At 40.7% G+C, this 18,575-nt stretch overlaps 1 long non-coding RNA gene across 1 annotated transcript; it reads right to left on the bottom strand.

Moving 5' to 3' along the window:
- Nucleotides 1-483: 483 nt before the first annotated feature.
- LOC119734514 lies at nucleotides 484-14,557 on the bottom strand. Its single transcript, XR_005272082.1, has 3 exons — nucleotides 14,419-14,557; nucleotides 3,047-3,163; nucleotides 484-1,510 (listed from the first exon to the last, which is right to left on the bottom strand). It is a non-coding gene; the product is annotated as an uncharacterized LOC119734514 (long non-coding RNA).
- Nucleotides 14,558-18,575: the final 4,018 nt, after the last annotated feature.

Below are 18,575 nucleotides of genomic sequence, written 5' to 3'. Positions count from 1 at the left end.
AAAAAAAAAGTCTCCGGTTTCTGGTATGGAGCTTGCCCCAAAAGTGGTGCGGCGACGCGGCTTTTTTTCTTTTTTTTTTACCTGTTTTTTTTTTTTTTGCTTCAAATGTCGGCTGATGACTGCAAATGGTGCCCGACTAAACTTAGTGCAAACATATGGGAGTCCAGAGAGGCCACATAAAGCTTATTCTCGATCATAACCCCATCTAAAAATACATTAAAATTGTGCAGCAGCAGGATTCCAGTCAAACCAGTGAGTTTGGCGGTTTTGAGACATCATCTTGTATAGACCGCTTGCAGACGCGTTCGATAATTGACGCGCTAAGGTGAGCGACGCCATGTTATGGGACAAAATCCGCGTGAATTGATATACGCCTGTCCCACAACATGGCGTCGCGCGCCTTCGCGCGTCGATTATCGAACGCGTCTGCAAGCGGTCTATTGAAAAAAAAAACTTTTTCGTTTTGCCGACGCGCATGGCTACGGCGACGCGCGCGCATACCAGAAACTGGAGACTTTTTTGGGGGGCCTAAAGTTACTTTTTTTAAACACTTAATATATCTATCTCTATCGGCATGATTGGAGTGATTTCGAAAAATATAATATCATTATTTCAGTATTGCGACTTATTTACAGATTTGTACAAGTACAGTAATCCTGCTTATCCTGGTTTATTTTAAGAAAACTTATAAATGTTCCCTACGTACAGCTTTACTATGAAGCACATATTATGACCAAGAAAAACATTCACATGATAATTACTGTTATTTTTATTAGCTTTATTTAGCCACAGATAACCCATTTAGCGATTTTTTTTTTCAAGGGGCCGGCCGTGTTAAGTACCAAAAATACAAAATACGAAATGCAAGTACTTACGATAATTGAGTATTAAAATTACAATCTTGTCCACCTAAAAATACATGTATAAAAACCAAAGAAGAGGCTTTCCAATTGGAGGCACTTGCGTTAATATAAAGGTGAACGGACAATTTCACACAATATGGAATGTATTTATTAAAAATGTACAGTCAGATTGCCTTGATATCCAGGTGGAACTGATACAAACTTGTTTCCATCTCCCTGGACGCTCGTATAGTGACGAGCCTCACAAGGATCTGATGGGTCTTCTTTTGCTTTTTCACCAACCCCCACAGCATGTTTTTCAGATTCGGATTTTTCCAACCCCCCTTTTCCTCTTTCTTGTGGAACTGAATCATTTCTATCAAATAGGTGCACCCTTCCAACCACTGAAAGATTTCGTTTTGGCTCATTATTAATTAATGATGAGCAAACATTCAGACCTATCGAACAATTTAAGCCAGTTTTACGATTCAAGTGCCGCTCAGGTTTCACTGAGCTCGGATCATTTCCAACTTTATCAGCAGTGCTAGGAGCACCAAACAATGGTTCAGTTTCATCTCCTGGTCCAGGTTCATCTAAACTAGACGACATAGTGCCCCGTTGGTGCTGAAATTTCTTTTGAGTTGGTAACTTTAAACAGTTGATCGTGACTAAATAAAATAAAAAGGAAATAGAGAATTTGCCACTCCATAGGCTTCCAAATTTTCAAAGTAGGTAAAGGATGATGAAATACATTGCCGAAGATCACAAAACCTGTTTTCCTTCATAGAAGTCTTTGACATGAGGCCTTGATGACACATGGGGTACCAAAAATGGACAGTAGAACTTTTGAAAATGAAAATTGAAATACCAATAGCCTTATACTTGTTGTGAACTTGAATAAATGCAAATATTTATTAGTGCACGTTCAGATCAATTTGCCCCACATGGTATATTTAATGCCGTATAACGTGAACGTATAAACACTGCCTTATGGGATACCGGAATAATGGGAGGGGGTCCTACTAAAGAGCATCAACAAGCGTCAACAAGACTCAACGGTCGTCAACGAGCATCAACAAATTTTGTACATGCTTTTGAACATTAAAAGTAGCTTTATATGGTAGACAAAGCGTCAAAGAACATTTTCTGCATATCAATTAAAGTTAAAATGATTTCAAAACTTGGTTTTTTTACGCGAAATATACGACGAATTTGTCGATTAAAGTTGGCCGCCATCTTGTTTACGTGAAGCTTAGCCCTACTACGCATGCGTGAAGTGTAGAGAGCCATACTACGCATGCGCGAAGTGTACAGCGCCATCCAAACAAAATGGCGGCCAACACTAATCGACAAAATTAATTCGTCGTACATTTCGCGTTACAAAAACCCAAGTTTTTGAATAATTTGAACTTTAATTGATATGCAGAAGATGTTCTTTATTGCCTTTTCTACCATATAAAGCTACTTTTAATGTTCAAAAGCATGTACAAAATTTGTTGATGCTCGTTCACGACCGTTGAGGCTTGTTGACGCTTGTTGACGCACTTTAGTAGGACCGATGGGAGGTACCCCACACGGAATGCGCACCGACCTGCGGGATACCGTTTTGGTACCCAGCAAGTTTTTCACGAAATAGATATATGGATTTTACTCAAAAACTAGGAATTTCGAAGGTGGGTGGATCCGTCGCAAATGGAAGAGTTTTAGAAAAGGGATATGAAGTCCAAATTTCAGTCCAGGAAATTAATTCTGGTTAAAATAAGAGCATTTGGAAATTAGTGTGCGACATTGCAACATTTTTGTACACGAGAACGAAGGAAATATCCCACTTCTATATGCCTGTGTAAGGGTGTGTGCTCTTGTATTGTATTACAATCGAGGACAGACACACAAAGGGAGAACAAAAGATCCTTTCGGTCCTCGAACGACGGTGCTTTTGTTCGAAACCGTCCTCGTACGTTTACGTGCTTAGTCTATGGGAAAGTGTTAAAGTACAGGGACAAAGGGAAACACAATAGGTTGTCCTCAGGCGTATAGTAAAACACGACTGTGTGCACTCAAGTGGGGGTGGGGGGACTTGACACACTTTAAAATATTTCCATATAGCAGTGCACCTGGTTCGGTTTGTTCCATATTCTTCATATAGGGGAGCCTAAACCAATGAACAAAGTCACACAAAAAACATACTTTTCAAAAATACTTACCTCTTAATTACACAGTACTTTGCACTTTGCCTCTTCTACGTGTAGATTTCTTGTTCTGAAAAACAATCCGCAGACTGCCTCTCCACGGTCGAGTCTATCGCCTTGAGGTGTGCCTAACTGTTAATTTATAGGAATAAAATCAGACAATTATTTGCTCACAGTTTTGCCTTTTCATAACACTTAATAAGGCCAAATACAAAAGTACCTTTGGTTCGGGTCACATGGATATAGGAAATTCAGACTGAGACCGTAATTGCCGTTTTACTGTAACTTTTCTTTAAATGCTGTCAGTCTTTTCAATATATGTACAATCGTGTAAAATTACATAAGGAATACAATATGTGGTATTAAGATACTATATGTACACATTGATTAAAATAATTACCAAATTAAACGACAACATTTGGGTGTAAGGTTTAAGCGAAACGTCTATGTGCCCTACCAATGCGGACAGACAAACGTACAACCAAGGTACCGTAACATGGACATACTAACAAAACACAACACGAGACAGACAAGTTTGAGACAAGGCCTAATTATTACTTCATAAACAAACCACCTTAATTTATTAATATGAGTCGAGGAACAGAGCTCTGATTTTTTTCACAAAGACAGAGAGGGTAGTGATTTAAGATTATCAAAACTATCCCAGTATGAGATGCCTCGATAAACAACACTATTTTTAGACATTGACGTTCTGTTAAATTAGACCAACAAAATTCTCCTATAGTGCTACGCCGAGTATATGAATCTTAGACGTCCATGTAAAACAAGAATTAAAACAGAATTAATTACACGAACCGCTCTTTTCGTATACTGAGTAATTTGTTACAGTCAAGATTGAGTATATGGTAAGATGAATGAATTATACAATGTTAATACAATCTTACTCGGGAGGTTATATTTTAAACGATTCATTATGCCAATATTCTTGGATTTTTATTGTTGCTAGTTTATCAATATAATTTTATATGTGTGTATATGTTTCTTTGTAATGATGTACAATATTTATTATAGTTGCTTTGCAATCATGCAGTAGTCTCGTATGCTTTCATTTTATTTCATTGTGCTGTATGTATTTGTAATGCATTATATTTGTACATGTGTATAGTCATTAGAAGTGTATGCAAGGCCCCAAATGGAAACCAGTTTTAAACTGTTTGGGCATACCCTGGGTAAAGAAATGTAATAAATAAATAAATAAGTAAATACATTTTTTTCCACACAAAAAATCACAAAAAACAACAAAAATTGTTTGTAACAATTGGAAAGATGTTTATGAAAGGTTTGTAAATGGAGGCAACATAATGTGCAGTATAATGTTATAGTCACGTGGTATTTATCACAAATCGCTTTGTATAAGTCTAGGTATAAAATTAAATCCAAAGTATGGTGTTCCATATTTGCTATCGGCGTCATATTTTTGGGAGCATGGGCGTCGCCAGGATTTTTTTCTAGAGGGGGGGCAAAGCACATCGCCCCCCCCAAAAAAAAATCCATATAATTTCCAGCATTTTCCAGATTCTTTTCACCCTTTCTTTTTTTTTTTGCTTGTCGGGGGGGGGGGGGGCAAGCGCCCCCCTTGATCCCCCCTGCGACGCCCATGTTCGCATTTTTAAGCTCTGGCAGGAATCATTTTGATAAATTCTTGCAAGAGCTTATTGGGCCACTCGCACTTGTTTATTTTTTGACAATCGGGAAATACTCCAGCTGTCAAATACCTATTTATCAGCCAACAAAGGCTTAGCTAATGAATACTTTGCTACGTGTTGCTTGCGCTATGTACTTTAATATTCTTTTTACTCTGTTACATTTTGTGTATCGATAGTTTTTCTTGACGAGAGTTGTATCGGAGAAGACACGCCGGCAGTGAATACTAGGTCTCGGACGCGTGAAGCGCGCCGAGCTGATAGTGCTGCAGTTTGGCTAACACCGGGTGGTGTGGTGGACCAGTGCGGTGTGCCCGGTCAATCTAGATCTCAACTTCGTCGGCACCATGGAACTTCAGGTGACTGGTTACTGGTCAGCAGCTCATTATGGACGAATTTCTCACAGAATCCCGATCCATCATCAGATCCTCCAGGAACCCCTGAACGCCGTAAAAGACACCAACCCGTCTTCCCGAATTGTCCCAATTGTGTTGTTTAAATATTACTCGTAACGTTTATATGTAAAACAAAAATCTGAACGGTGATTCGATTTATATTTAATTCCTGTACGATAGCCTGTAACGATTTCCGTAACATAGCGTCCTTTATTCAAAAATTCATTATGCAAAAATACATTATACATTTTTTTGTGCATATTATGCACAAAAAAATGTATAATGTATTTTTGCATAATGAATCAGTGATGTAGTGCCTTGATGCTGGGCCTTGGCCTTAAGGCTGCCTTAAGGCTGGATTTTAGGGCCTTGGCCTTGGCCTCGAGGCTTGAGGGCAAAAGCCTTGGCCTTGGATCACGGCCTTGCAATTTTGAGTCAAGGCTCTTCAAGGCCCATAGATTTTTGCATTTTCCAGATAAATCTGTTCGAAATTTTGCTGTTACCATTTTAATCGTATTACCATGGAGGAGGAAAACCCCTTGTAGATTTGTAAGTTGGGCACACTTCCACTTTTATAGCATAGATTATAGATAAGTGCTAAAGATTTGCATGTATCTGTTTTAGATAATGCTAATATTTCTGACCATGTTGGCCCAGCAAATAAAAATTTCCAAAATCAGTTTCTTGGATCCCCCTTTTGTTACACTCGGAAGAATTGTGCGTCAATATAGAAGTAAATCTTTATTTTGTTTTAGTTAAACCATATTGAAGACCTGAACTTATATTTTAATAGATCTGATGCAGTCATAAAACAGTGTATGTTGTTCTTCTTAATGGGCGATTCGTGATGATGTGTCATGTGACTGGCCTTGGCCTTAGCCTTGAGGGTTAAGCCTTGGCCTTGGCCTCGAGACTTAAGGTCTAAGCCTTGGCTTTGGCCTTGAGGGTCAAAGCCTTGGCCTTGGTCTTGAAGGTTTAAGCCTTTGCTCCAACACTGGTGTATATGTGTAATAGAGCCTGAAAGTTTACCCCTGGTGGCGCACTTCCGGACCCATCGAATGGGAAAATAAGGGTGTAAAAGTCGGAGTTTTTACAATTGTATTTTCACATTGATTTAATAAGAAAATCACCCTTGGAAAAGTAAAGCCTTTGTAAAATTGTTATTAGCAGACTAGTAATTGCGTGAGAACGCCAAATGTCATAACGACGATTTACCTATATATAGCCGCATGGCTTCAAAGGGCGGATCCAGAACACAACATTTTTTTTGGGGGGGGGGCCAAAAAAATGTTTGGTCCCCCAAAAAGTGGCTCAAAAAAATTACGGCGTGGGGTTCGGGGCCCGCTTCACTCGGTCTTCATTCGGCTCCGCCTGCTAACAGTGCTATTTGGGTGCCTATCATAATTTTGAAGATTCCAGATCAGCATTAGTCAATGTTATCTTGCAGATATATCAAACTGTATTATCATAACTGTATAATATTACGAAGCAAGTGATTTGTTTACAAATTTGATCAGAACATTAGCAGCTATAAGTGATAAAGCGCAATCGGAAACGAAGCCGAACTTTGAAAAGGGGCCGTCAATGTCAATATGTTTATTTTTAGCCACTGAGGCTGACTGACCTCAACCTCGTCCCCAGGGTGTCAAGCAGTACGCGCCTACCACTACCTGCTCTTAGAAACGACGTTGGAAATAAAGTAAGCACTGGGGACGAGGTTGGCCTGACCTACAATTTAGACGTGAGCGTCGGGAATAATTGTCAGATCTAGCGGAACCAGACTAGGTACGGCACCGGTGTCACATGAAAATCCGACCCCTATGAAAATCGGACCCCTTTTCCCTATTATTGGTTAATTCTTCTCACGTGACCGGTCACTCTTCATATTATCATATTTACGCATGCGTGGTATTACCAATGAGTCTGAATTTCATAGAAACCTAATTTCACGCTACACCTGTCCGAGCGAAACAAATCAGAGTGAACCTGGCCGCGTATTCGGCCAGATACTACAGCCGCGTATTCAGCCGTTAGTACAGAGGCCAATAAACAACATTATTGCTGATAATTTTTTGATATTTTAATGCAGATTTCATCAAGGAGTGTACCTAAAATGAAGGACGTCAGTATTATGTTTGATGGTCAGTTATAGATGATCTAGATGCTTCCTATAAATTAGTTTGGTTTCAGATCTAGAACAGCTTTGGATCACGAAATACTCGTGGGAAAATTCGTACTAAAATAGCACTTTCCGGTTATACAACATTTATATGCCTAACTTTCAGACAAAGTGTACCAAAGAGTGTAGGAGCAGTCAAATCGCCGATGACATCTTAAAGAGTGGTGTCCCGCCTGCACTCTGTTTTGGTTTCAGCTGTATGAGATGGATCCGTCACGTGATCAATGGCAGTACAAAATGGGCTTTCACCGCCAAATTCACTTCTTTTTTATGTTTAATGATAATTTAAGCAAAAAAAGTGTACCGAAAATGCTACACGTCAGTATTATATTTGATGGTCAGTTATTGCAGGATCGGACTAGATAGAGGCTTCCTATAAATTAGTTTGGTTTCAGATCTAGAACAGCTATGAATCGATCACGTGATACTCGTCCTGGTAAAATTCGTACAAAAATAGCTATCCCATTCAGAGACGCCTCTCCTATTGGCTTGTGAATCATCAGCCGCTGGAAGCGGCTGGATTCAAAAGAATCCGTAGGTATGGGTCAGTGAGTTAAAAGGAACTCACTGCCTTGAGGAAAATGTTCCGTCAAAATTTGTCTGATATGTGACACTTACAACTTCATTTAGATGAGATTGGTTCCTCCAAGAGTGAAATTAGGATGTCAAAGGTATTGTCGTTCTCAGATAAGTGGGAGACGGGTTGGTATAGCCGGGTTGGGAACAAAGTTGGATCTTTTACTTCAAGCTTTTTTCTTGTTCATTTGGTGATGGGCTAATTCTTTCCGTTGGTTAGCAATTAGTGAATCTGTTGAAATTGTTTTTAAAGCCAAAAAAATAGATGAGATTTTTTTTTACATGTAACGGCTGGGGCGAAGTGGGGATGAGGCGAAGTGGGGATGGGGCGAAGTGGGAATGGGGCGAAGTGGAAATGGGGCGAAGTGGGGATGGGGCGATGTGGGAATGGGGCGAAGTGGGGATGGGGCGAAGTGGTTAGGGGCGAAGTGACATGGGGCGACGTGGAAATGGGGCGAAGTGTCCGACATTCGTTGAAACACTCCAATAACGACTGGTGAAATAGATTAAAACTACGTTCGCGATGATTTTAACATGCCATTTCCATCGAATTTTCATTGACTTTTCTTCGAAATTATGATTGAAATAAAATGACATTTTGTGAAAAATCGTTACAAAAATCAAATTTGGTGGGAAGCATTGTAAGAAAATCGGAAATTTCGTTGGAAAATTCAAAAAGTCGGATTTCCGATTAAAATCGGAAAAGTTTCATCTCTGCCCATCGGTGCATCTGTCACGTGATCGTGGCAATACAAAATGGGCTTTCACCGCCAAATTCACTATTTTAATGAAGATTTCATCAAAAAAAGAGTTTGCCAACATATTATTTTGGTTTCAGCTCTAGGGAAGCTATGAATCACGTGATACTCTCGTCCTGGAACATAGTTCTGACGTGATGCATTTTACACTCCTTGATGAAATCCACATTAAATATCAACAATTTATCACAGCAGTAATGTTGTTTATTGGCCAACGTACTAACGGCTGAATACCCAGCTGTTGTATCTGGCCGAATATGCGGCCAGGTTCACCATGGTGCGAAACAAAGGCGGTTGGCAGGTGTAGCATGAATTTAGGTTTTATGAAATGCGGACTCATTGGTAATATTGCGCATGCTCATGCATAGATAATTGTAGGGGGACCGGTCACGTGAGAGGGTTTAACCAATTAAAGGGGGAAAAGAGTCAGATTTTCATACGAGTCCGATTTTTATATGACACCGGCAGTGGCACGCAGTTTACGCATGCAACGTTCGCATCAAAGTTTACGTTTACGTTTGTCATGAATGCATGCATGGAGGCCATGATGCTTGTATGCAACGTTCGCCTCCAAGTGTCTCTCAGCTCTGGCAACTATCACAAAAAGAGGGCACTGCTTTTCAGTATTTGAAACCTGTGTAGTTAAATTCGATAACGTTGAAACAAGACAACTGGACTTAAACTTCCTGGATGGAGAATAGTTTCACGACCTGCAGCTGACGTCGTGACGACCTATGCTTGAAAATGGCCTTCGTGCGCAGACGTAGACACGTCGATTTTGCGGGATACCCATTTTGCGTACTGCAATTCTCCATGCATGTACTGTGTAGTGTATGGTAAAAAGCTGCCATAGCTGTCGTCGTCATCCACAGAGGGCTGGATTCTGGCGTACAACAAGATGTACTTATCCTTGACTTTGCAAAAGCATTTGGCAAAGTACTACCACACTAACGTTTGCTGACCAACATGACCAAACTACACTGCGGGGGTCAAATTGAATGTCGGGATTAGCTCACTACCCACTGTACCAGGAATGTCAGACAAGTCGACCGTTGAGACAACTCGACTCGATCGGGACAAGTCGACCGTTGAGACAACTCGACCATTGAGACAAGTCGACCGTTGAGACAACTCGACCATTGAGACAAGTCGACCGTTGAGACAACTCGACTCGGGACAACTTGACCGTTGAGACAGCTCTACTTAATGGAAATGTATACACGTGGAGCGGAAAAAGTTGCAAAAATCTGTGGCAGGACCGGTCCCGGGCGCGGGCATACTCGATGCACAGAGGGCGCTCCGATCCGGTTGCTGTCGCGATGGGCCGGCGCGCCCCCCGCCCCGCCCGCGAGGACCGGGCCCGGCCCGGCACGCGGGCACGTCGAACTGCGCGGCAAATGGACGCACACGCCCGGCACAAACGATGCCACCGTGCACGGTACGGACAAGTTGACTGGGGATGCGCGCACAGGCCTGGAAAATGAACGATTTGCACAGACAATCACGCTGCGCTATATCAACTCTGTTATATGCAACAAAAAAACTTGTGTGTCATCACTTCCAAATGGCGATCAGCCGCCGTCAATCCCCGGTACTATCCCCAAAAACATGCGAGGCGACTTGTCTCAACGGTCGACTTGTCTTTCCATTTATCGCACATACGGTCGAGTTGTCTCAACGGTCGAGTTGTCTCAACGGTCGACTCGTCCCGAGTCGCTGTACCAGACACAACTTACATTACAACATGTAGATGATGTACATGTACAAGTTGTTGGACGGAGAATCATCAACAGGAGTGCACGTTCAGTCTGGCGTGCCCCAATGAACAGTCCTAGGCCCATTGATGTTTCTGCTGTACATCATTCATGACATTGCTATAGCCCGACTGCATCTATAGCCCGACTGCCAGATGCAGTCGGGCTAGACATTGCTACATGTACTAAGATCAATGAAAGCAACCTCATTAGAATTAGATTGTTTGCAGATGACTTCGCAAGCTCCAATCCAGAAACCAGAGCCTTTTTTTTTGGGCCCAAATGGTAGTCAAAACGGCAGCAGGCTAGTCAAACTATTCCTTAATTAGCTCGGCTGACAAGTCAAAAAATAACGGCAAAGATGAAAGGACAGGAAGAAACATATTAAATTCAGAAAGCAAACCTGTATCACTTTATATCTAAATTTATTAACTGTTTAGGGTTAGATTATTAGATCTGTTGTATTAAAAACACTGACAGGATTGACTCAGGATACACATGTATGAACATTGTTGTTTATGAGACATTCTGTAGAAAAAAAACATGCGGACTAGTAAAAATGCCAGTGGGCTAGTTAAGGCCCCCCCAAAAAAGTCCCTGGTTTCTGGTATGGAGCTTGCCCAAAAATTGGTGCGGCAACGCGTCTTTTTTTTTCCCCTTTATTTTTTTTGCTTCAAATGTGTGCTGATGACTGCAAATGGTGCCCGACTAAACTTAGTGCGATTATATGGGAGTCCAGAGAGGCCACATAAAGCTTATTCTCGATCATAACCCCATCCACAAACACGTTAAAATTGTGCAGCAGCAGGATTCCAGTCAAACCGGTGAGTTTGGCGGTTTTGAGACATCATCTTTCATTGGAAAAAAACCTTTTTCATTTTGCCGATGCGCATGGCTACGGCGATGCGCGCGCATACCAGAAACCGGAGACTTTTTTTTTTGGCCTTGGCTAGCCGGCCACTGCTTAAGTTGAACCCTGAATATGCTAACTTTTCGTACATGTATTATGAAGTTGTTTAGGTTTTTGATGGGTGATTATAATTTTTTTCTGAATGTGTTCATTGTTTTAAAATTCAATTGGGAACTCTCATTTTTCTATGTATAGTTTAAAGTGTAGGCAATGGTGTTTGTGCATATATTTTTTTTATTACGAATGCTGTGTAAGGCGAAGTAAAAAAAAACACCATGTTTCTCGTCATGCCGCTTCCTTTTTGGAGGCCGCCTGGATTTTTTTATTATTTTTTATTTTAAAAAAATGCAGTAAAAAAAACACCGAAAAAGTCCACGAATTCGGTGGTTAAAGCAAATGCATCTAAAACTGTTCATTATAGACCAATACAACTCTAAATGACACTGTAAATATGTTAAGTTCTCTTGTCCAACTTGTCTTTCATTTTAAAAGTGTAATTTAAAGTGTAGGCAATGGTGCTTGTAAGTTGGTAATTTGTTTCTAGTTAAGTTGGTAATTTGTTTCTAGTTAAATTTTTTTAATAATTACATATTCTATTTAATTTAAGTTAAATATAAAATAGACATGCGCAGTGGATGGATTGGGAACCAGTCTAGGTCACCCCCAACTCTCATTTTTTGGCTGTTGAAGGGGTACTTGTGCACGGAGCCCATATAATTTTTCACTAGAGACATTTTTACGACTTCATTTTATCTTTAGTTATACACTTTAGTTTGTCTACATAATACTTTTTTATGCAGTATTATGTGTAAGTAATAATATAATGTTTGGAATTGTTTATATTTCCGTTTTCAAAGTTCAAATTTTAATGTTTCTTTTTAATGTATGTGCTATATTTGTGTTTTCGTTACATTTAAAGTTTTGATTAATCATGAATTAAATTGTTAAATTGAGAAAAGATGGCAAAATGATGTTGCAATAAATTTCTTTAAATGAAAGCAAATAGAGCTAACTAACTTTGAAATAGCCTTATAGGTATAGGGATATGTCAATGATTTTTTGCCAAACATTGTTCCAAATTGAATGATTAAAAACATGTTACCATGGGTTGGTCATGGTTTGGTAGTGGGTCCGAGTTGGCATGGGTCCTATTTTATTTTGACCCTGCAAAGTAGCCTTTTTATTATGATTGAGGAAAGATTCCCATATCTGGCCATCACTTGTCACCCTATGCACAAACCCTATGAGTATGAGACTGGTCTAAAAATATTTAAGTGTTTTCTCAGAAAATGCTTCAATATTTTCCCTGCTAAATTTGACTTTTTATTCTTTTTTTTTATTTTTAGGACATATCACTTTATGATGGCTGATACTAGTCACTGAAGGGAAAATAGTGATGGCCAGATATGGAAATCTTTCCATGATTCAGACAAGGGATAGAGAATTCCACCCCACAAACAACATGAACAAAATGTATGTATTGCTTCAAAATGAGAAATCCCGCAATAGCAAAGTCAGGCATTTATTATTAATGGATGATGGGTCGAACATCTATTTAGAAGGTGATACTACACGAGTAGAGACCGCCATCAATAAAAAATTCCCTTTGCCAAACAAGAATGGGCATTGTTGAGAGTAGCCCCACTACAGACTGGGACCGTGAGTGCATAAAAACGTGCAAAATTACTACTGACGTTTTTTTACTCACCATTTGGCTAATTAATGCCCACACAACACAAACATCAAAATGATAAAGTTGCAAGCATGTCATCTGCGAAATTTGAGAACCTTAAATCCAATTTTAAGGCAAGGTTTTGGCAGTTCAAAAACCACCCACGTCAATCTCCATGCTCTGGAAATGGGTGTGTGATTCCCAATGTATTCTGGGTAGGTGTAGGAAGAGCCTTGCAGCCTACTTGTTTTTTTAATCAATGGCCAAATGAACATAGCGCCCTCTGCTAAAAAATGAACCATTTTGCATTCATTCAGATCAACAAGAGGGCGCTGTTTTATCTACATGATGAAAATGTTATAGCTGAGGAGTCTTTTTGCACAATGCATTGCAGTACACATCAATGTGATGTCTCACGTTTGGATTTCGATAACTCTCTGCAAAATTAGAATTAAAAGCTGAAATTTTGGTGATGCAATGCTCACAACAGCAACTTTGCTAGGCAGAAGTTTCAGGGATTATTGAAGAAACTGTAGTGAGTAAGAAGCTTGCAAATTTGATTCACACTGGTTTTATCATGCAGCACAAAGTTTTGCACGATATGGATACCTTAAGTTTTGGGACTCTCATACACAGTATTGAGAGTCCCAAATTTTCGGACTAGCCCCACTAGTGTGGCCGTCGGTATGCTGCGCTGAACCTAACGCCACACACCGTGGTACCGCGCGCTACTGAGGACGAAGTTTTCATAAAATTCAGGGCAGTTTCTTACATTCTCAGTTTCTTACTTTTTTATGGTTGTATTCTATGATGTCTCACCAATCACTTCTGGAATGCTAAGGTCTAATGATGTTCCATTTTCCGAGATATTCTTCAATCTTTCTGGAGTCCATATGCACTCGTGAAACGTCTGGTGATGGCAGCCATTTTGAATGGGACAAGAGATGACCTCAAGCTGTGACGTCGCGTGTATGCAAATTGCTTGTCGAGCGCGCGAGGGCGCGAGTTGCAAATGCGACGGCTGTTTCCTGTACCATGCATTTATCGTCAGGGGTCCACGTGCACCGATCTCTATTCAGGATCTACGGCACAGGAAACAGCCGTCGCATTTGCAACTCGCGCCCTCGCGCGCTCGACAAGCAATTTGCATAAACGCGACGTCACAGCTTGAGGTCATCTCTTGTCACATTCAAAATGGCTGCCACCACCAGACGTTTCACGAGTGCATATGGGCTCCAGAAAGATTGAAGAATATCTCGGAAAATGGAACATCATTAGACCTAAGCATCCCAGAAGTGATAGGTGAGACATCATAGAATACAACCATAAGAAAGTAAGAAACTGAGAATGTAAGAAACTGCCCTGAATTTTATGAAAACTTCGTCCTCAGTAGCGCGCGGTACCACGGTGTGTGGCCTTAGGTTCAGCGCAGCATACCGACGGCCACACTAGTGGGGCTATGTTGAGAGCACAACTTACCACCAACGCAATCTGCAGCACAGGCTCGAAATATCCAGTTTTTAGTCGAATTTGACAACACTGACAGAAAAAAAAAATCCTTTTTTAACTTTTTAAATTGTTTTGCAAGTGGTTTTTACAACGTGTGTCAGTTTGTGCGTCCACGACAACCGTGTGTCAGTACCGCGTTATTAAGGCAAGGTTTTGGCAGTTCAAAAACCACCCACGTCAATCTCCATGCTCTGGAAATGGGTGTGTGATTCCCAATGTATTCTGGGTAGGTGTAGGAAGAGCCTTGCAGCTTACTTGTTTTTTAATCAATGGCCAAATGAACATAGCGCCCTCTGCTAAAAAATGAAACATTTTGCATTCACTCAGATCAACAAGAGGGCGCTGTTTTATCTACATGATGAAAATGTTATAGCTGAGGAGTCTTTTTGCACAATGCATTGCAGTACACATCAACGTGATGTCTCACGTATGGATTCCGATAACTCTCTGCAAAATTAGAATTAAAAGCTGAAATTTTGGTGATGCAATGCTCACAACAGCAACTTTGCTAGGCAGAAGTTTCAGGGATTATTGAAGAAACTGCAGTGAGTAAGAAGCTTGCAAATTTGATTCACACTGGTTTTATCATGCAGCACAAAGTTTTGCACGATATGGATACCTTAAGTTTTGGGACTCTCATACACAGTATTGAGAGTCCCAAATTTTCGGACTAGGACATCCCACTCAGAGCCTTTGCTTAACCACTGCACCGTACCGACTGTGCTACATAACTTTGGTGGGAATTTAATACATGTTATAATTCAGCCCTATCTTAAAGAGTACAGCGCCCTCTGTTGATATGGATTGCCGCCGGCAAACCTTTAGTAAACGTTAGTTTGCCGGCGTTACCTCCGGCAAAATATCCACTACCTTAAATTAAACTAGGCCTACCTGCCGGGAAATTTTACTGGTTAAATCCTTACCACTTTACTTTTCCAAAATGTATTATGGTGAAATTAGCTTAAGATTTTAAAACACACAAATTTAATCGTTCATAACTTGCAAGGTACTCAATTTTGTTGGAGGATCGGAGGCAGACAGTTACTTTTGGGGATATAATTATGCAGACATATTGGAGAACTGTACAAACACCCATATAAACTTTTTAACTGTGCACTATAAGATAATCTTGATTACTTCTACAATTTGCAAGTACCCCAAATTGGTGTCAACTTCTGTAACCAGGTCGGGTTGCAGTACTTACTTTTCCCCGACTGGTTCCTTACTCCAGCATTATTTCATACCAAACTTTTGTAACTTCGTGTTTATGTCATTTAACATGTGAGCAGCCATTGCGATCATGCTTTTTGCCTAGCGCCCTCTCGCGGCCAACTAAACTTTTTTTTTAACAGCGCGCGCCGCCTAGAATTTTGCTCAACTATGCGATGGGCGTAGCGAGCATTCGAGTTTTGCATTCCAACGCGCTTTGTTTAAGCGGAATAGTTGACATTCCGGGCGTTTCGGTATAGTTTTCTTGTAGGGCCTGCTGCGGAATATTGTTGATTTCGATCCAACATCTTGTTGCGAGCAGACCATCTATTACGAGCGCTTACACTCTCCACTTTTATTGCAATTTTGAGAGAGGCTCCCGATAGCAGTAAAATATTTACATCTACATTGTATTTTCACTGCTGATCGTCGATTTTCACATCGGAGTAGGCATGAACGTAGATCTTCCCAAGTGATAATATCCTTGGAGCTACTTCATTAGCCATTTCCCTTTTGACTGTCGTTTTTATACACCCAACAAAGTTCTGTTTTTATATACCCAACCAAGTTTCTAATATAATTCTTGTGTAAATATCTAATAATTTGTATATATTGTCTCTATTTGTATTATAAATAAAACCATTTCATATTTGTGAGACTACAGAAAGTTCGCTCTTCCCAAATCATTTTTTAGTGGAACCACTCGGACATAAGGAGAGTGCCCCATTTTAACAAACTAAATTCCACTCTCCCCGGTTACACTACACTTGGCGTAGTCGGCAGGATAGCTTTGCTATCCACTTTATTTTGAATTTGGGTGCGAAATTCTTTTCGTCGTTAGACTTGGCCAGCGGATACCATCAAGTGCGGGTTCGAGAGTCTGATCGGGAGAAGACAGCCTTTATCACACCTATGGGCTTGTATGAATACACCCGGATGCCTTTTGGTCTTTGTGGTGCACCTGCAACATTTCAAAGGTTGATGCAGAGATGCATGGGTGATCTCATATATCAACTCATTTTTGTTTACCTTGACGATGTGTGCATCTTCTCCAAGACCTTCGATGAGCACTTGCAATATCTTGACACTGTTTTCTGCAGGTTAAAAGAACACAACCTGAAGCTTAAACCCTCTAAGTGTCATCTTTTCTGCAAGCAGATCAACTATCTGGGTCATACTCTGTCTGAAGATGGCATTTCTACCAACTCTGACAAGACGAAGGCGATCGTAGAATGGCCTGTGCCTCGTACGACCAAGCAGCTTCGTTCCTTTTTAGGCTTTGCAAGCTATTACCGGCGCTATATCAAAGACTTTGCCCGGATAGCTAGACCGCTCCATGCTTTGGTTGGTATGACTCAACATTGTACTCCAAAGGTGTTTCGGAAACAGTGGTCAGAAGCTTGTCAGACTGCCTTTGAGGAACTAAAATCCAAGTTTGTAGAACCTCCTATCCTGACATTTGCTGATTTTGACTTGCCTTTTATACTGGATGTAGATGCGAGTCTTTCCGGCTTAGGGGCTGTCTTGTCTCAAGTTCAGGGAGGAGAGGAGAAGGTGGTTGCCTTTGCCAGTCGTTGCCTGCGAGAAAATGAGAGGAACATGGAAAATTACAGCTCTCGCAAATTAGAACTATTAGGACTGAAGTGAGCTATCACAGAGAAGTTTAAAGATTACCTCTATGGTTCAGTTTTCACTGTCAGGACGGATAATAACCCGTTAAGCCATCTCGATACATCGAAACTTGGTGCTACGGAGCAACGGTGGGTTGCCACTCTGGCAGCTTACAATGTCAACATCATATATCGCCCTGGTCGTGTCAACTCCAATGCCGATGGCCTTTCTCGTCAACATCACATAGAGAGAAAACTACAAGTGCTTAGTGAAGCTATAGATGAATGTGGACGTAGAGATGTGGTTGAAAAAATGCTGCATATTTATATGTAGGCAATTGATAACCATAAGAAAAACCTAGATTGCCCAGTGATTAACCTCTGATAATCTTACGTGCTAAATAAGTACAATATATGCTATAGCACACTGAGTATACAGTGTTTATATGTTGGTGAAGGGCAAAACCTAATATTGATTTACATCAATCCCGGTTAAAGGAGGCATATCACCTGGCACAAAGAAGAACACAACATGAGTTAGGGAAGAGCAAGAAACATTTAGACCGTAGAACGAATCCCAACAGGTTTAAAGTAGGCGATCTTGTCTATCTTCGTAAACACCACAAAGGTAGAAGTAAAATCCAAGATCACTACTTTCCTGACATCTACAAAGTTATCCGTCACCATTCAGAGGATTCCTTTGTGTACACCATCGAATTAGCGGATGGCTCTGGTGGGCAGAAAACTGTGAATTCTTCTGAACTTAAACTTGTTTCTACCCCTTTGGGTAAGCTAGCTACTTCTCCATCTTTTCCTAGTCCTCCTTCTCAAGAGGAAACACCTTCACATTCTAGCACTTCATCATCAGACACTGAATATGAAGTTGAAGTGTTCTTACCTGAGGAAGATGAAGATACTGCTCCTCCCCAACAGCAAGATGCACAGCCTCCTCCTCCTCAACAGCCAACCATACGACGTTCCACTCGATCCACCAGAGGGAAACATAGCAACGTCCACAGGCTACCTCGTTCTGTCCTCCAACAACAACATCTGCTGCTCACTAGCGACAGACAAATAATTATGTTGCTGGTCAGTGCCATAGTCATGTTGATAGGCCTGAATATTGGACAGACATTCGGCTATTTCCATCTGCTGTGGATTGTTCCATCTGTCACCTTACTTATCGGGTGCAAACTCTATTTTCGGTGGCTGATCGAGCATATAGCTAGACTCTATGGTTGGCTGCAGACTTTTCAGAACTATACTGATGGATAGTGAAGTTCTGAATGATATATGTATATAATTTGT

The sequence above is a fragment of the Patiria miniata genome, unplaced genomic scaffold, assembly GCF_015706575.1.
Source record: "Patiria miniata isolate m_02_andy unplaced genomic scaffold, ASM1570657v1 HiC_scaffold_27, whole genome shotgun sequence".
In the NCBI taxonomy this organism is placed as follows: Eukaryota; Metazoa; Echinodermata; class Asteroidea; order Valvatida; family Asterinidae; genus Patiria; species Patiria miniata.
This window is presented reverse-complemented; position numbering and strand designations above follow the sequence as displayed.